Below are 18,525 nucleotides of genomic sequence, written 5' to 3' on the forward strand. Positions count from 1 at the left end.
ATACAACCACAGACATACTTGTTGTTGTTTTTCTTCAGCAATAGAGAGGATGCTTGGTTGTGTCTTTGGTTGACATGTACCAGCAACTCTCTGCTAGTTCAGCAAAAGGCCAGGAAAACTGATTTCTACCGTAAGGGAAAGACATCTGTTTGGTTGAGAATGTCATATGAGAGGTTGTGAGAGTGGGCCACGGTAAGCAGATGATTCAGGCAAGCTATGCCCTACAAAATAAGTATTTTCTTTGCGCTTAAAGGGAGTCTCAATGGTAGGTGTACTTTGGTGATGACAATGTTCTATTTGAAGTGTTCTGGTCTCCATTTTTTCCCTCCTTCCAAATGACAGCTTCAGATGTCATCAAGGTCACAGCAACACTTCATCTTTCTAAGAAAGATTAATAGTGTGCCATAAAGTTTCCCTTTCCCTTGTGTCTTTGTCGGTATGTCTGTATGTCTGTATCCATCTGTGGAGCCTTTAAAAACCTTATCTTCTCAGCAGGCTTTTTTTTTTTTTTTTTTTTTTTTTTAATACAGCTGTAGGGGCCCCAGTGACCTGACCCAGTTGCACTTTAGAGGTGGCTGCCTTTTAATTATTTTGGTGCTGTTTGTGAAGAACTGGATAAAGGTAAGGTATACATTGAGTTTTTATCAACAGAAATGACTGATAATCAAACTTACTGCTTATAGAAGTCAGTCTGTCACAGGTTTTAAGAGGAATTGAAGCAGGACACCAGTGGATGTTTATGACAAATGCATCACTGCACTGTCGGGCTGTTTTAGTTAACAGGAAACAAATGCATCTTTTTGTTTCCCTCTTTATTGCTTCTGCAGTGTTTTCTGGTTAATCATGGCTGGAAAGAAATGATTCACCTCTGTTTTCCAAGCATGGAAGTGTCAATGGATTCTTTCCTTTCTGTGGGTGCTAACACATGGAATTGCTGTTTCTACTTTGTATCTATGGTGGGTTGGATTCTGGCATAAGTACAAAGACATGCTCTGTTTATTTAAGGGTGCTGTTTACGTAGTTCCACTAGAACTTGGCCTGATGGTCCTTTATGGTTTATCTGAAAAACTTAACATCTTCTCATCTATCTGTGCAATTGACTTGAAATGACTGCAAATTGAAATATCATTTAAATACTTTTATTTGTCTTCCTTTTGCCGGTGCTATTCTACTGAACAGTGTTTTTAAAAGACTGGTGAGATTTTTCACACATTTCCGTATAGTTCCACACACACGCGTTTTTATTTAAATACATTTGCAGTCAAATGTTCTGTGCTTATTCTGATGGAGCTTGTTATAGGACAGTTTTGTAGTGCAAGCAAAGTGCTGCTGCAGCACCTCTGTAAAGCCCTGCCAACTGGGAGCCCAGTTCTGACTTCCGAAGTTTGTGATGATGATTTGTTGGTGGTTTCTTGTTCTCAAGCGCATCACATATCCACATATCACCCCATCCTATCATTCTAAATTAAGTTATTGCAAGGGCTCGATAGAACAGAATACCTGAAGGTAGATTCAGTTGGCTTTAAAGATATTTCATTATTAAGATCACTATTATTGATGTCAGCCTGATTGTAACCCTAGGAACTTGTTTCTCTTTGTCCTTAAAGCCTGGAATGAACATAATTATATGTGTTGAGCAGGGGATTTGTCACATGTTTGCACAGGAGTGGTGCGGTAGCCACTATCTTCACTGTCCCACGTCTTCCAGCCTTCCTCTCTCAGCGGTGTCTCGTACTTAGATTCATGAAGTAATTTCCTCAAAGAAGGAAAAAAGTACACAGACAGTAGCTTGTGTATGAGCAACCTCTGCTTTGAGGATTTGCAGCTCACAACAGAAATGGCAGAGTGTCTTCCATCCCTAGCTCCTCAGACTGAGCCAGTGCCACTGGCTGCCAGTGGCATTGTGGAAATGCTCCTTAGGTTGGTTGCCTGTTCCCCACAAAGGCCTGATCACTCACAGCGTGCAACAGGACAGAGCAAAGCAGGAGCTGAGCAGAACAACATCAAACAGTTCTTTTTGTGAGAATATGGACAATGCTATAAAACTAACCTTGTGTTAACCCACTGAGGAACAGAGAGCAAGAATTCTGAATGCCAAAACATAAGGAGATGCATGAAAAGGAAAACTTATACAAAAGTAGACTGACTGAATAAAACTATTTATCTTTAAGCCACACAAGTCATGGTAATTAAATTAGGTCAGGCTGGCTATAGAGCTACAAAAAGCAGGCTGTAACTAATTTAGAAAGAGACAGAGGAGACTTGAAAAGAAAACAGATTGACAGGCCCCTATTTTTTTATCTAATCGAGGCAACAAAACTTAAGAAAGAGGAAACAAAAAAAAAAGCCTTGATTTATCAAGATTTTCTCTCAAACCATTAGGATAGACAAAAGCATATAGTCACATATTAGATGTGTGATGGTTTTTACGTTGTCGTTAGTGTTAGATGAGGGATACATGCATATAGACTTCATCGCTGAGAGAGACAGAATAATTGAAATCCTTAAAGCTTAGAAAGAGGTGGAAAATACAATAAAGTTTAAAGCTGATCTGAATTTTATCATTACAGTATCATTTCACCGAACCATTCTGAACATCCTTATCATCTGCTTCTATATGAAAGGAAGTTCTAAACATTTGCAAAAAGAGAACAATTAGGCTTTCATTTAAAACCACTTCTTTGTAAAAACTACCTGCTAGTTCTGATTGAAACAGACCTTTGGAAATGTTTTCAAATTTTTGCTTTGAATTTTAGTTTTTCAGAATGTGTGGAAATGCCATTATTGGAAGAATGGAAGGATTGGGAGCTTATTTTCAGGTGTGGATCCAGGCTCATTAAACAAAGTTTAAAATAATATTTTGGTTAATTTCTACAGTTTCTGCAGTTTTCAGTCCCCAAGTGATTAGAAAAATTAGCATTCCGAGGCTGTCTGAAGGGTGATAAGGACTGTGTGAACGAAATGGGGGAAGGGAATAGACAAAAGGCCCAGCTTGGTTTGTGTTCATGTTTAATAGCAAACAACCCTTTCCCACCCTGCTTCTCTTTTATGCCTGTTCTTATTTTAAGTAACTTCTAAAGGTTTTCTGGCAGCTGATGATGCTCAGCCACTACATTCATCTGAAATAAGATACGAACTTTGCCCTGCGAAGAAAATATTTGAGGTTTTACAGCATAATTAAAGGGTTGCAAATTCTTTGTGAAAATGGAAATTCTGTCCCATTCCTAGTGATAGGTCCTTCAGGGTGAAGTTTTGACCCTGCTAAAGTCAATGGAAATTCCATTCTCTTTCATTAACACAGGAGTCATCCTTCATAATCATACTTGCAACAATGAAGTGGATAGCAAAGGAGAATCTGTCTGGCTGGATATTACCATTAGATAACACTTCTTCTAGCCACTCAGAGACAGACTTTAAGAGATGCTTAGAACTGATATGCAAAAATGCATCTAGTAAGCAGGGAGGGAAAAAGCAGCATGAAGCATTTCTCTTTGCGGGACCTGATAGCTTGTGTGTAGAGACAGAAGGAAGAGCAGTCCTCTGGAAAGGTCCCCAAGAGTGAGAGAGTGCTCTTGTCGCTGCAGCAAAGCATGGTACAGAGAACATGCACAGTCTGAGCTGCCTCCCAGCTTCGAGGCTGAGCTGGCTCCAACCAGCAGGGTTTAATTCTGCTTTAGGGAAGAAGGGAAATAAGAAACCCAAAGGCTGTGACTGGAATTGCAGGACCAGACTGTGTGGAATGTGGCTAAAAAGCAAGAGTTCAGAGAAATAATTAATGAAAGAGCTAGCATGAGCAGAAAAATGTACACTTATGAGGAGATTGGAAAGTGAAAATCTTAATTCTGAATGAATTGTGGATTGGCAAAAGAGTATCCATTTTCTTTACCTTTCCCTCCATCTAATCTTCTTTCTTTTGAAGGCAGAAATTGATTTTAAAGAGTGAATCAAAAGGCTTTATATCTAATTTAGATTCCCAGCAGTGGAAATGCTCGAGTGCTAGATGTATGTTTTTGTGATAAAAAAAAATGCTCAGTCTTGTATTACGTTTTTCATCAATAATTCTCTATATATTTCAGACACACACAGCATCTCTGGTGGTAGAGAAATATTGTGGATTAAGGACATGACAGTGGAAGCCCTCATCCTTCAAGCTGAAGACCGCTCAGAGCTCCTCATCACAAGACAGAAATTTTTGTAAGCAGTTACAAAATGAATTAACAGAACCCAAGAGCATTGGCCCAGAACTTGACCCAAACACAAGCTCAGAGATTCTCAATGTTTTTGTACCAGAACTTGTTGGCAAGACTTTCTCTTCATCCCATCCCTTCTGCTTGCTTCCTCTTTCACCTTCCTACCCATCACTCAACACCGCTGATTCCACACACTGTTAGTACCTCTGCTTCCTCCCTGCACATCTGGTGTCTCTGGCAAAGGCTCTAGGGATGGCCTCCCTGCCCTTCAAGACAAACGCTGAGCTCCTTCACATCTCTGTGAGTGCACAATTATTAACACTGCAAGATGATTCTTCCTCATCTATCACTTCAAGTCATTGGGGCATAAAGAATGGCTAGCAGACTGGGTCAGCTCCATGGACACTGGAATTTCCTCTGACTTGTGCGGTACTGAATTAATATTGTTACATTGTGGAGTGGTCAGCATCACAGCCCTTTTCATTCTCATTTCTTCTGCTTTGAGAACAGAGCATATTTGAGGATAGATACTGTGGTGCATGTAACCAGATGAGGAGCAGACATAGAACTGCTCTACCTTGCATACCTTGGTTTTAAAGATCTTAATGCCACTTACGATTGTTAAATGTAGGTCAGACATTCTGCCATACTCTTCTTCACTTCTTAAGTAACCTGTTTGTGTGTCTGATGTTTATAGAATGCTGTGGAACTATCAATATATCAGAAACTGCCAATGGAGATGGGCTGAGAAACCAAGATCAGACATAGCTGTTGCCTCTGTAGGCAGATGACCATGACTACCCAGAGAGCAATATAGAGCTGGATTGTTCAAGGTAAGCCACACAAACAGATCTGAACTCCTAGGTTTCAGTATAGCAGTATACTGTTCTGTGCCAATATGAACCAAGAGAGTGAATTAAACCTAGTTTTGACAGATAGCTATTACTCTTTTTTTGTTGCTTATTGATAAAAAGGGATCTGCCAATCTATTATAGATACTGGACCTACAGAATATGGACTGTAATATCCTATATTCTACTGTGTCGGGTTTTTTTGCTTGTTTTTAATTACCCGTCTTATTTAACTAGAAGCTGTAGTTTCTATTTTGTACAGAAGATAAATTGGAGATGGCATGGAGCAGTGGAAGAGCAAAAGCCTTTAGACACTCTCCAAGATTAGAGTTTGTGAAATACTTTCCAAACATCTGCATGAGCAGTACTATATCAGCCTTCCAGCTGACTGCTTAAAAAAAAAGTCCTTTAATCTAAACCATGTTCCCTTGGATTTCCTAATGTAATTAATTCTTCATCTTCTTTTTATATTTTGCCAGCGAGAAATGGACTAGTGGTAGTTACCACTGAATCCTTTCCACTGTTTCTTTCAGTTTTGGCATGATGTTGTAGGTTTTCATTGCATGGGGATCTCCTCAAACAAAGGAAAATTGTGAAACTGTCAGATCAGATTTCATATATTACTCTTGGCATTACATTCACTAGACCCAGTACACAGTGAATTTTGAAAGCCTCTGATCTTTTTATAACCATTTCCAGTCTTATATGTACATTTTAAGTTTCTCATCTGCACTCACTGGGAATATGATTATTAAAGCTGAGGTAGATTGGATATTTTCATTCTGTAAAGATACATAGAGTTATCCATTACACCATTAATCATTACCAATATTTCATTAACCTTTCTGCGACACTTCTCATTATTTTATTAATACTGTCTTGGTGTTTTTTTCTTTCACTTTTTTCAAATTTCTGCTTTGGTTATATAATATGGTAGAGCTTATAATCAAGGTTCTTAGATGTAGGAATAGGGTAATTTAATTTAATTTATTTTCATCACCTTCATTTTTTAAGTCAGATTAATGATTGCTTTTATTATTTTTTTTACTTTGTGGTTTTCTAAAGTGTTATTTTATCTCCAAGAATCTTTGGTTTAATACATTTATGTGCTTATGTAAATAAAAAAAATGTTAAAAACTATTTAAACAAAAAGGATATTGCATTTTTATATAGCTCTGACATATAAGTTGAGATAAAATCAGTGTTTTTTTGGCTACTTTGGAGAGCAAAGTTAAGGCTTCTCAAGTATTGATCAGGAAGCGTGCTTAAGGGAACGATCACTGACAATGGGTTAGAGTTTTGAGCTTCTCCTAGCACTTTTAGCATAGTAAATATTTTCCTCCCCAACTTCTGTGTTGATCTGAAGGCCTCACAATCATATATTAGCACCTTAATTTTTACCATCCTTTAGACTGGGATATGTGTGATTTCTCTGCACCATAGTGTTCCTCATCAATCCAAAGAAATCAACCAAACTGAGGCTATGTTTACCTCTTGAGGCTTAAATAGAAGATTGCTTGACAAAATTCTCAAAGTTCATTATTGTAGTGATTCCCTTGGCCAACTCAAGAGGCCAGAGCTGAAAGAATGAGTCTCAACAACTTGGGGTATGGTCTAGATTAAGTGAAAAGGCTAGGCTTACTGGAGAACATGAACAGACAAATCCCTTGTTGCTGTGGGATCATAGCTCAGCTGTTTGTTTGAGAGAGCAATCAAACATTACTTATTTAGGAAAGAAGAATAAGTTTTCTGGAACAATTGGCTGAGATGATAGGTTATTCAGATGTCTTCTGAATGCAAACAAAACATATTATCTTCAATGCCTATGTTGTAAACAACTTGCCCCCACTTCTGAGTCCTCACCCTTATTTCTGTCATGCATACAAGCACTTTTTAAATTTTAAAGGGAGAGTTTTTGTAAATGTGGATTAAACTTCTGATTGTTCTTCTGTTCTTATCTGTACAGACCATAGGCAAGTCAGCACAGAATATCTGTGTCCATTTGTTGTGAGTATGGTGGACTGTTTGCAGCAGTCATATTTAGGGATTAGTAACTCTCCTAATGGATTATGTCTACTCTGTTTTTTAATTACTTTCTATTTTTCTTGCCACCTACTTGCCTATCAGTATGAATCTGCACCCCAATACTGTTTGAAGCATCAGTTTGTTTCTACTTTTCTGCCCTTTGTTTTTGAGGTACTATTCAAATTCCATTTTTTTTTCCTAGCTGAGATGAAAGTCTGTCCTTGTCTTCATACTGAATGTTGGTCTTCTAGCTCTACGTGTCTTTTGATGGATCCTGTTATCGGTGCCATATCCACAATCTTTTGAAATTTCAGATAGTATATCCAGCTCACACATCAATGTGGCTGCTTTTATTTATCTCTGTACAGCATGCCTAACTGACATTATATCTGCCATCTTTCTTTGCGAACTGCTCTGCATGAGGCATGAGTAGAATTTTCTTCATTTTCTATCTTCAACACATTAAGCATTTCTACCTCTGTTTCCTGTTTTTTATCAGATTACTATTTCTTCTCTACATACTGAAATACCATCGTGTTTCAGTTTGAGTAAGCTGGTGAGTAATCCTTCCAAAGCAAAAAAAAAAAAAAAATCTTCTCTAACACAGTTGTACCTCAAGAGTGCGGTTGGGTTGAGCTGGAACATGTCAGAAACAAATCCTTCCCAAGCCATCAGGGAATAATTCTTCATGGATCCTTCTCTTAACTTAGAGTCTCCTTCTTCAGAAAAATTCCAAATTTAGCTCAGCTATTTTTTTTCTGCAAAGGGAAGATATGTGTAATGTCTCTGAGAGCAGGACATTGAGACATTTTCCCTTAATGAAGTCTGTGGAGAGTGTTGCCTTTGCTGGTCTTAACAACAAGCATGTTGTTAAAACAGAAACTCTGCAAGTCATTAGCTAGTTTTATCTTTCTTTCAAAGAAGATAAAAACAACCAGACAAAACAAAACAAAAAAATCTGATCAAAATGCCCATCCAACAATATCTGAAAAGAAACTTTTTGTTAGACTGATCGTTTTCCTCTGTAACAACGATGACAAACAAAGGAAACTCATGCATTAACTTTTTGATTCTCAGAGAAGAAACTCTGTAATCTAAGAAATGTTTTGCATTTAGAAAATTTGTATAGAACAAAAGTTAATGCTTAGATTGGGCTTCCGTGGTATGCATATGCCAGCTTTAGCACTCTGCATTAAATTTTTGTATCTGAAAGTAGTTTTTGGAAGCAAATATCACAGCACTAAATAGAGAACAGTGAAGTAAACAGAAATATGATAAGGTTATCAGTGAGTACAGCCTGAAAGAAAGTAGTCCTTAGTAAGTAGAAAGGAAAGTGTTTTAGGTGGGAGTTCCTGTGTTTGACAGAGCCTCAAGCTTTAAGTGATTTGGGCAGAAAATCTGTGAGGTGGGCTCACAGTGGTTCACCTTGTGACCAAGCACATCAGGGAAGCTGCTATACAGCATCAACTTCAGCATGGAGATTATTACACCACTTAACCTTATCCTTAGGTCAGGCCCTCCTAGATCCATTTGCTGGCACTTGGTTTCCTCCCACTTCCAAAAGCCCTTGAGATGGTCTGAAAATAAAGGGCCTGTTTTACTTCAAATCATTTAGCATGGACCTAGTTTTGGTCATGTAACCTGTAGCAAAGCAGGGCAGCACAAGAGCATTGCAACATTACTGTGGTACAGAGTAAGCAACTTTGTGTGACACTGGTAACCCTGGCATTCGAGATACCATTTCCTATTATCAGGACTTCAATCGTATTGCTAGCTGGTAAAGTCAGTAATTTCAACTTCTAGAAGTGAATATGATTCTTGCAGAATAATGACTGAACTTAATTCTATTTCATCTTTAATTTTTTTTTTTTGAGATTCATTCACAGAAAAGGGAAGGGGAGGGGAGGAAAGGGAAGGTTGTGGTGATGAGAGGTTTGGCCTCTTCTCCCAGGCAACAAGCAGGACTCGAGGAAATGGCCGCAAGTTGCACCGGAGCAGGTTTAGATTAGACATAAGGAAGAACTTTTTCTCTCATAGAGTGGTCAGGCACTGGAATGGCTGCCCAGGGAGGCGGTGGAGTTGCTGTCCCTGGCAGTGTTCAAGAGGTGTCTGGATGAGGAGCTACGGGATATGGTTGGTGGTAGCAATGGTAATAGGAGGATGGTTGGACTAGATGATCTTGCAGGTCTTTTCCTACCTTGTGATTCTATGATTCTATGGTATTGGGCTGTATAAGGCAGAGAAGGAGGCATGGCAAGCACATGTCACACTCTGGTTGTTCTCAGCTGGAAGATGGTCCTATGAAAGACCCTGATGATCTCTCACCTTAATCCAGGGTCCTGACAGAATTTGTAATTTGGCCTAAATCATGATTCCACTATATATAAAATTGAACCAGTGGGTCTTGTTTAACTAGGAGGATTAAGCTGTTTTTAATTTGTAGATGTGCACGAATCATTCAGATTGAAGACAATGTACCACGTGTAGTACATTAACTTATTCTCTTACTAGCGAAATTAATTGATTAGTTTTTCCTAAGTGAATAATGAATGGAAAAAAAGCTTTTGTTTAAGTAAAATGTTGGCTTATTTTGTTATGATTAATACAAACTATTGCTGGAGGTGGTCTTAATAAAAGTCTCATGGTGTCCTTAAGCCGTAACTCTTGGGGCCAGCTCCTTTCTTACAACCTCTTCCTGAGTGAGGGTGCTTTGGCAGAGCACAGTACAGAGCTGTGTGCCCCGTTTTGGGAGCAGCTTATACAGCAACCTGGGTCTGTGGAACTTTGGCAGGTAAAGAAATGCTTTGGAAATCTGTGGGAATGCTGATGACCTGACAGTGATTTATAATATTACCTTAGAAAAATAAATATCTGTATGATCCAGCAGAACCTGTCAGGATGGATAAAACAAAGATTTGCTGTTAACCATACTGTACAGCTTTCTAACCTGCTGAACTTGCTGGTTAGCTGAGGCCTTTATTTCCTCCAAATCCCCATATGAATTTATTACAGATGGGTACTGGAGAGCCACAGGAAAAGCTTTCACTGTTCTAACATCATCTCTGCCTTATGACAGTCTTGTTCCTCTCCCTTTTTTCCCCTCCCCAAGCCAGAGTGATTATCTCCAGCCCTACAAGGTTTAATCTTCTCTTAGAAATGGTGGGAAAAAAAATATTAGCCTAGCTGGGATAACCAAGGGATAAATTACCAAAAGGCTGCATATTGAACAAGAGAGGCTTAAATTATGCTTGCAATTGCCAGCATGATTTCAGCTGCTGTGCGAGGAGCTCTGGCAGTATTCTCAGCTCAGGAATTCTTTTGCTCAAGAGACTAAATGTAACTAATGCCTGATATATCAGAATGAGACAGTTTTGTGTGATTTGGCTTCTCTTCTCCTATGTATTCATCAAAACATCAGGAGCAAAGTGAAAGCTCAAATGAAAGCCAGTCTGGAGATAGTGTGATTTGGTGCTGAGTGAAAGCTTGCACAATGGGGACCCTCTCTGGCACATGCTGTGGTCTTGAGCTTCACTCTGTGAGCAGAGACAATGTAGGCCCAGCTTCCAGATCCAATTGGGCATGGTATAATGATAAAACAGGAAATAGCTAAGGAAGTTAGTGGATTATATTATTATATATTATATTGTTATAGTAAGACATAATATACTTTGCAGGGTCACAGTCCTAATGCCCTGATTTGTCCTTTTGAGCCTGATACAAGTACAGTCCTACTTTTTAAACGTTAAGGTGATCCATCTAAATCTCAGTGGCTTAAAAAGGCCTACTCCAGAACTTCACGATGTGCACCTGAGCAGTTTATTTGCAGAACCATATCTTGTCTAGCGAGGTGTTTGAAAACAGATCCTCTGTCATCACCAAGATAAGAGTCCAAGGTTGAAAAGGTAAGCCTGTGATAATGATTTCTCTTTTTCCCAAAGGGAAAACCTACGTTATTTAGATTACCAGGTTACTGATGTAGAAGGTGCGTTTACCAAAATTTTTCTGTGCGCATACACTACTTTAAAACAAGTGAACATTATATATTTTTCTTGCTACTTATCATAAGGCACTGGTGATTCTATTGGGAAATTTCACCTCTGAGGGATTTGGGATTTTACTCCTCAACCAGTAAAGTCCAAGAACTTTACTCAGCATTTGCTGAAAATATCAGGAGCAACTGGAATTACGTTAATATGCAGGGGTTGCACCAAGTACCAAATCCTAGTAATAGAAATCTGTACAAGCTGTATTATTTTTTTCCAAATAGTCACTGATACAGTCTGACTGAATATATCACATTTATTTCATTGTTAACAACTGTCTTTTGTCACGAAAATACACAAAATTTAAACTCATCCTGTAGATTCTTCTTAAATAAAAGAATTATTAAATGCTGAAAATCCGAAATAGAGAACTTTTTACATGTGAGGAAACAAGTGTGTACAAAGATTATGATTGGCATTCCATAATGAATAGCATGTGAATAAATTCTCACGGGCCAAAATCTTATTAAAGGACACTGAGGAATATAAATCTTGCTTATTAAAAAGCAGACAATAGGACAAGTGCAAGAGTTAATCAAGTATGTGGTTCAGTTACACATGCCCTGAATCAAGATTAGATGTTGAAATGTGTTACTATGATTTTAATATTATTATTCTAACTATTTTCGTGCATTAAGGGGTTATAAATATAAGAATACAATCTCTTCCATCACAAGAGAAAACTTTTTGCTGTATTAAGACTACGGATCTGAATGCATTTTACATGGAACATGAATTGTCCTTTGTGCATTCCTGGCGACAGTAGGTTAAGTCTCTAGATAACAACTTCAGACTGGCTGCATACTTCATTATTTTTTCGCCTTTACAGTTGTTAAAACTTTATAGAGCCTCAAAACATATCCAGATGGACAGTTACTGTGACTGCCACTTATGAAACCAGTATAATCTAGTACAATACACAAAATAGGGTAAGTGCGGAAAGAAAACAAGTTCTGAATAGAGGACCTCCTCAGAATATTGGATCAGCCATCAGACACACCAATTCTGTTTAGACAGGCCTGTTATACACACCCAAATGTTCCACAAAACAAAGCAAACCCCCAACCTTTCACCACTTTCCTCCTAAACACTCAGCCCAAGGGTGGTCTTCACCCTGCTTGATCCAGTATTTGTGCCTACATCTTTATTCACAAAATGAAGCTCTTGTTTCCATAACTTTTTGGCAAAGCTGAGATACATAAACCATTTTATTCCTCTCAGAGGAATATCATATCTTGGCAGCTTTATTTGAGTATGACCTTTTCAGATATGCAACAGCAAAATATGAACAAATAAATTACTGTACTGATGTGTTGCCATGCTTTTGCCAGTGGATTCTCCTTCACACCTCCTTCAGCCTGCGTGCATGAAACTAGGATTATCACAAACACTATGAGCAGAGAATTTGGTCAAGATGAAAACATTTGAAAATACAATCTTTGTTCACTTGCTGGATGATGGCTTCTAAGCACATGAAAGTAGCAAACTATAGTAGCTGTTATAGATTTTTTTTTTTTTTTTTTTTTGTGATGGGTGCAAAAAAACTTTCTACTGTTTGTGTACCGTATACAAATATCTCAACAGGATGATTACATAATGGAGTCAAGAAATGAGAAAAAACGAACAAGTTTACGATCTTTACAGCAACTAAATCTATGGCTTCATTCCTCACTTCAGCTAGAACGGGTGCTTATTTCAGCAGTTTTGACGCCTATGTCTATTTACTTGTGTGCTGATGGAGACATATCTCAGTGCAGCAGGCATTCTCATTTACTTTTTTATTAGTTACATTCCACAAATTTCCAACCTAAGTGTTAGCAATTAAGGAAATTGTTTGGGAAATCAAAATTTTAATTCATGGAATTTTGTCTCCTTTTCTGCCTTTTCATTTCAATTCCTTGTAGTCAAATTATGTGTTTCAACCTGGTGCTACAGTTCAGGTTGTATTCCGGTTGCTTCTGGAGAGACTTTTTAAATGCAGTGTGTAAAAAAGACACTATCTCTTAACACATGGTATTAGAGCTGTGGTTTAGTTTGCTGTTTTGCAAGAAGAGATTGCTTGCCATATGCCTTAGCAGAACCTTCTTTTCTTCTAATCTTGTAAGGATATTGAAAGGTTGGGGTTTTTTGTGTTATGTTTTTTTTTGTTGTTGTTGTATGTGTGTGTATGTCGTGATTAAATGAATTGATTATGAAGTATTTAATTAGGCTATGACTACTGCCATGAGTTGCGAAGCTAAATACTGGGTCATTCAGCTGTACTTCCAATTAACTTAATGAAACACAAATAAGTTAGGTGAAACCTAAATAATCTTGGAGGCTTTTAAGCAGCTGTATCTATACAACCCTATCCTATCACACAAGGAATTTATCATTTCAGGTTTTTCTCAAATAAATTAATTAATCATAGATACGTATGGATATAGATATTAATTCCATAGTTATAAAAATATATACTGTGATATATATATGTTAGTTCTGATGTTTCTGCTTGTTTGTTTGTTTTTTCCATGTTGAAAACAAAGCTCTAATCTCTCATATTTCATCTCCCCTCCATTTTGTACCAGAAGTGACCAGACAACTTGAGCAGTTAGTTGCATGTGAGTAACGAGAATCAGATCATAAACAAAAGCTCACTGGGGCTTCAATTGGCTAAGTACAAGAGCAGAATATTAAACACGAGCCCTGCCTAGGTAAAAAAATTTCCTTTATCGTGCACATGGCATACAACAAGGTTTCATGTCTCTTTCTGTATGTCTGGTGCCACAGACTCCGTAGGGATCTGATTTCATTTAGATGCCTGCTCCTTGAAGTACTAGCAGTCAGAGGAGCAGCTATTTGCTGACATATTGCTGGGTTACACCTTTATCACGTGATTTTCTCTCACAGTAGTTCATGAAATAGAAAACTCAATCAAACAACTGGAAACAGAAGCTAGTGCAAGAGTATTCATGCAGGCAACATTTGGATTTTGTGATTTCTCCACTTACCAGAAGAGTTTATTAAACATTGAATACAGCAGTCAAGTCGGTTAAGAACTAATTAGAGATTCTAGCATACATTAGAAAATGTGCTGTGTTGTTAATAAACGCTATCATTAACCAGTGCTGTTTTAAACATCAGGACATACAAAAAGTGATAGAAGTGATTTAAAATGACTTACTTCGCACTTTGTGGCTGCATCTACTTTACACCTTTTAATTTTTCAGCCTTCTGCCTTTGAATTCGAGGAAACCATAACAAAACAGAGGTTAATTGTTTTGATATATTTTCTTCAGAAATTCTCCAAACTTTCCATTTAGTGAATTATGTGTGAATGTGTAATACTTGGGAGGGGAGTGACTGAAGCCCTTCAAAGACATAGGTAAGAGAGACTTGGCTCCTCCCCCCCATATGCCTCCTAATTTTTCAACTCTTGATTTTGAGTAGAAAATAGGATGCATTTTGTTTAGCTGGAGGGAATGCTTTTCTAAGTTCCATAGAGTCATTAGTGAACTTGGGTAGCTAGATTACATATAAACAGTATTTTTGCTCTAGATAAACCAGTTGAAAACTAGGCAGTCTCTGCTGATCTCACAGAAATTGCTTAGATTTAATTCATAGTAGTTGGAACTAGAGATGATCTATATAATGAACTATGTGTAATATCACTTAAAAATAATGTAAAAAGGCTTGGCTTGACAGAATGTAACTGAAGACTAGCAAAAATAGGGCATTTCAATATGCAAATGCTATTCTTTAACAAAGTTCTGCACCAGAAAAATGTGAATCCAAAGAAATAATTAGTGTATTTTTTCTAGATGAAAGAGCATGAGTTAAGGTTCATGAAAAGGTGGGTTAGTTTTGTCTCCATCAGCAGATTGTAAAAATACAAAAATTGAAAACAAAGGGGAGAGGGAGATATTTCCTGAACCATTTATCTGAAATCCTCCTATTTCCTCCCATCTTTTCTTTTTAGGCACATTTGGACAAACATCACTCAGCCTTGTTACTTTAGACCTTCTTGTTGATGTTCTGTGGGTTTCCACTTTGTTTCTACATAATCTGAAAAAATCATATTTGCATCACAAGCTGACCAAAATGTTCTTTAATTACTTCCCAAGAGCTTTGCTTCATTCTCTGAGTGGGTACCACTTTGTTGCTACGGTGAGGAGCTTGTCAACGCTCCCTTTAGAGATATCTAACTTTACAGGATACTGTAACCCAGCCAACCTGTGGAACTACAACTCATTTTACAAGTTTTCAGGAAAGATGCCAGTTTTTTAACGTGTTTACACTGAAATTACTTGGCTATTTTTTCTTTTTGCTTTTACTCAGATGTGAGTACAACAGTACAACCACAGCAGACCAAATATGTGCCAAGTCTTTTCTTGTCAAGGTGGCCCTTTACTCCTGGCTCTTTGCTGCCTTTCTTAGACAGTCTTTCAGACTTGAATGTCTGTCAGTTCTAACGTCTTCCTCGGGAACTCACTATCCAGCTGCTTTTTTATGTGATATCTTCGTCTCACTTTTAATCCTTACTTGACCTTGAAGACTGTTCTCAAAATCGGGTCATCAAATATTTAACCACTCATTAGAAATATAGAGGTTTTCAAAATAAGATATTGAGGGACACCCTCTGCTTCAGTGGGTACCACAAACCATCTTTTTGTAGCCTCACATTTCATCTGTTACTATGAGTAGACACATAGTAATTGAGTATCAATTCATTTGGCTCTGAGATGGCTTCTGCTAGTGGATAGGGAGAACATTTTAGGTTCTTGTGAGCGGTGCTATGGCCACCAACCAGAGTACTCCCCTCCTTCACAGGAAAGGCAAGAAGTCTCTGCATACATGAAGCCTTCAGAAGTTTTCAGAGCAGTTGGATCAGGTTCAGATAAATTTCTGGCTTTCTCAGTTTTTACACATGAAAAATCTGTGACTGATTTGAAAATTGTCAGTAATGCCTTCTGTATTTGTTCTGCCCGTGGGGATTTTAAAAATTCGGATTGGAGCAGCTGAGGGTGAAAGAAAGTTCAGCCCTTATCAGTCACCCGTATTTGCTGAGGCAGTTTCATAAAAGCAGTGAAATGAATGCAGAAACAAAAACTGGGGACTTCTTGATAATGTTGTAGGTCAAAAACAAGATAAGAGAAAGAAAAAGGCAGGCATAGCTACTTCAGCTTGCATCGTATGTGATTCAAATAAAAGGAAACAGATTTTGATATTAAGAGTGTGGGTGAGGTAGGCGTACACATTACATTAGAGATACAAGGTCAAACACAGAAATGTTTCTTCCAAATTGAAGTCCAGGGAATTGCTGATGAGATCGAGCCCACCTGGAGCAAGTGAGAACCTGATTGTGAGGGGCCTGATGATAATCCTTGGACAAGCACTCTTCTCCTCAAGCCTGGCGTGAACTCAGAAATCTGCTGCTGAGCTGGGACCGCTTTGCCTCGCCATTAAGCGAAACTGGAGCAGAGTTGAGCCCTGTATCGAAGCTCGCTTATCCCCAAGGTGAACACGCGCATCTGTTTTAATATTCGACTGTTTTCTTGTACACTTTGATATTTCCTTGCTGGTAACTTTTGGGTTGTTTACACAGGGTGAACCATTTTACCTGCAAAACTGTAAAAAGGGAAAAGCTAACGAGGGTCTATGAGGTGTTATGGCAGAGGTGATGAGGTGTCTCTATTGGACCTCTGCAAAGTACTTTGCACACTGGGGATAAAATCTCTGTTTTGCCAATTTCTTGGGGAAGATGGGAGACAGAGCTTTTCCCAGCAATTGCTCTGCTGCCTGCATACATGTAGGCAACCTGTGAGATGTGGCATGCCGAGTACCCAGGAAGGGGTCTGCTTCCCTGGCTGCAAACGAGTAGTAATCCTTCGGCCACAGGTTTCAGCCATCTTTATGCTCTAGTAATGGTAGATCAGTCTTAATAAGGAAAAGCTCTGCACCAGTTTCAGTTTCCTTCTAAATGGTGTAATGACATCAACTGCTGTATGCAGATATTGAAGCTTCTTACCAGTGGGAGGGCACTGGCAAATTCTTCACAGCCAATTTTTATACATGATGGATGCATTAGCTTCTTTTCTTGCCAAGGAAAACCTAGGATCTTGGCTTTCAGGCTCTTTAAATTTGTCTTGGCCAAATAGTGCAGCATTGAAGTCTCAATGAGCAGCACATTACAACCTCTGCAGTATAGCCTTGGAGTCCAATATCAGAGAGATTTCTCTGCTTCAAGGATGCAATAGTAAAAATAAAGGTGACTTTTTCTGCTTAGGTGATGCGCCTCAATTCTGCGCGGATCATGCCCAGCACCTTCCTGAGAAAAGATTTCTGTGAGACTTCAGCCTGCAGAACACTGTTCGTATCTTCTGTATGCAGAGATTTTTGGGACTCATTGGAGAGTTTTTGCCCTAAGAAAGAAATGATTTGAGACTTTCGCAAGGCAAATAATGAAACATAATCACTATGGGAATCGGTTTGTTGGAGCTGGAGGTAAGAAGGAAATAGGAGCATTTCACTTAACCACATTTTGAAATTTCAAAGATTTAATCAACTCATGAGAAAAATTACATCATTCCAAGATCAGAATTTTTTTTTTTTAATAATAAATTAGAATCTAAAGAGGTTAAAATTAGAAATTAAATTGTAACTTAAAAAAATATGAGAAAATTCACTAGACTTTTTGAAAGGGTACTTGTAGTAATAGGATGATAAGTAAGAGGTGCGGAAGTATGGCTAAAACACAGCTTCTTTCAGAGCTCTGTTATCCTGTGAATACTGGATGTGTTGCTGTTTTTGTAATTAACAACTAACTTCTGCTGGGATTATGTTCTTCTGAATTATGTTCATCACCCGCTTGAATGAATAGGATGGATAATAGCTTTACACTAGTCCCCACAATTTTTTATATACTATATCATCCAGTTTTTATAAAATCATTCCATAATTTATCATACAAATATTTTTATATGTTTTCCCTGAAGTGGGAGGGGAAAATTAGCTCCCACGGTGTGAAATATTTATTGAATAAACAGCAGGTAACTTTGAGCTAACCTGGCTAAAGTCCTGCTGAGAAGGGCTTGGACCATTTGCAGCCAGTTTGCATGTGTTTTCTGCCATTTTGATGCTTTTTTGTCTCTTGATTTGCTTTGTGACAATCTGTCAGTACTAATCTGAATTATGCATAGCATAAAAAACAAAGCAAAACACAAAACAAAGTAAATAGAACAACAACAAACTAAAAGAGAAGTAAAATAAAAAGGAAAACAAAAATACATTTAGATGGAAACAAAAAAGAACAATACAAAAACAGAAGTTGCTGTATATCAGCAATATACATGTTGAGGGTACCAACCTAAAGTTATGCATATAGACATGGTATATCAGTGTTGCACCTGTGGGCATACTCTGGGATGGTGGTGTAAT

The 18,525-nt window shown here is 38.1% G+C and overlaps 1 long non-coding RNA gene across 1 annotated transcript; it reads left to right on the top strand.

Moving 5' to 3' along the window:
• The first annotated feature begins 541 nt into the window (after positions 1-541).
• Positions 542-17,604, top strand: LOC122157260. Its single transcript, XR_006167822.1, has 5 exons — positions 542-621; positions 4,077-4,194; positions 4,888-5,023; positions 16,397-16,605; positions 17,375-17,604. It is a non-coding gene; the product is annotated as an uncharacterized LOC122157260 (long non-coding RNA).
• Positions 17,605-18,525: the final 921 nt, after the last annotated feature.

The sequence above is a fragment of the Centrocercus urophasianus genome, unplaced genomic scaffold, assembly GCF_019232065.1.
Source record: "Centrocercus urophasianus isolate 14NV4802_14NV808 unplaced genomic scaffold, USGS_Curo_1.0 seq_13, whole genome shotgun sequence".
NCBI lineage: Eukaryota > Metazoa > Chordata > Aves > Galliformes > Phasianidae > Centrocercus > Centrocercus urophasianus.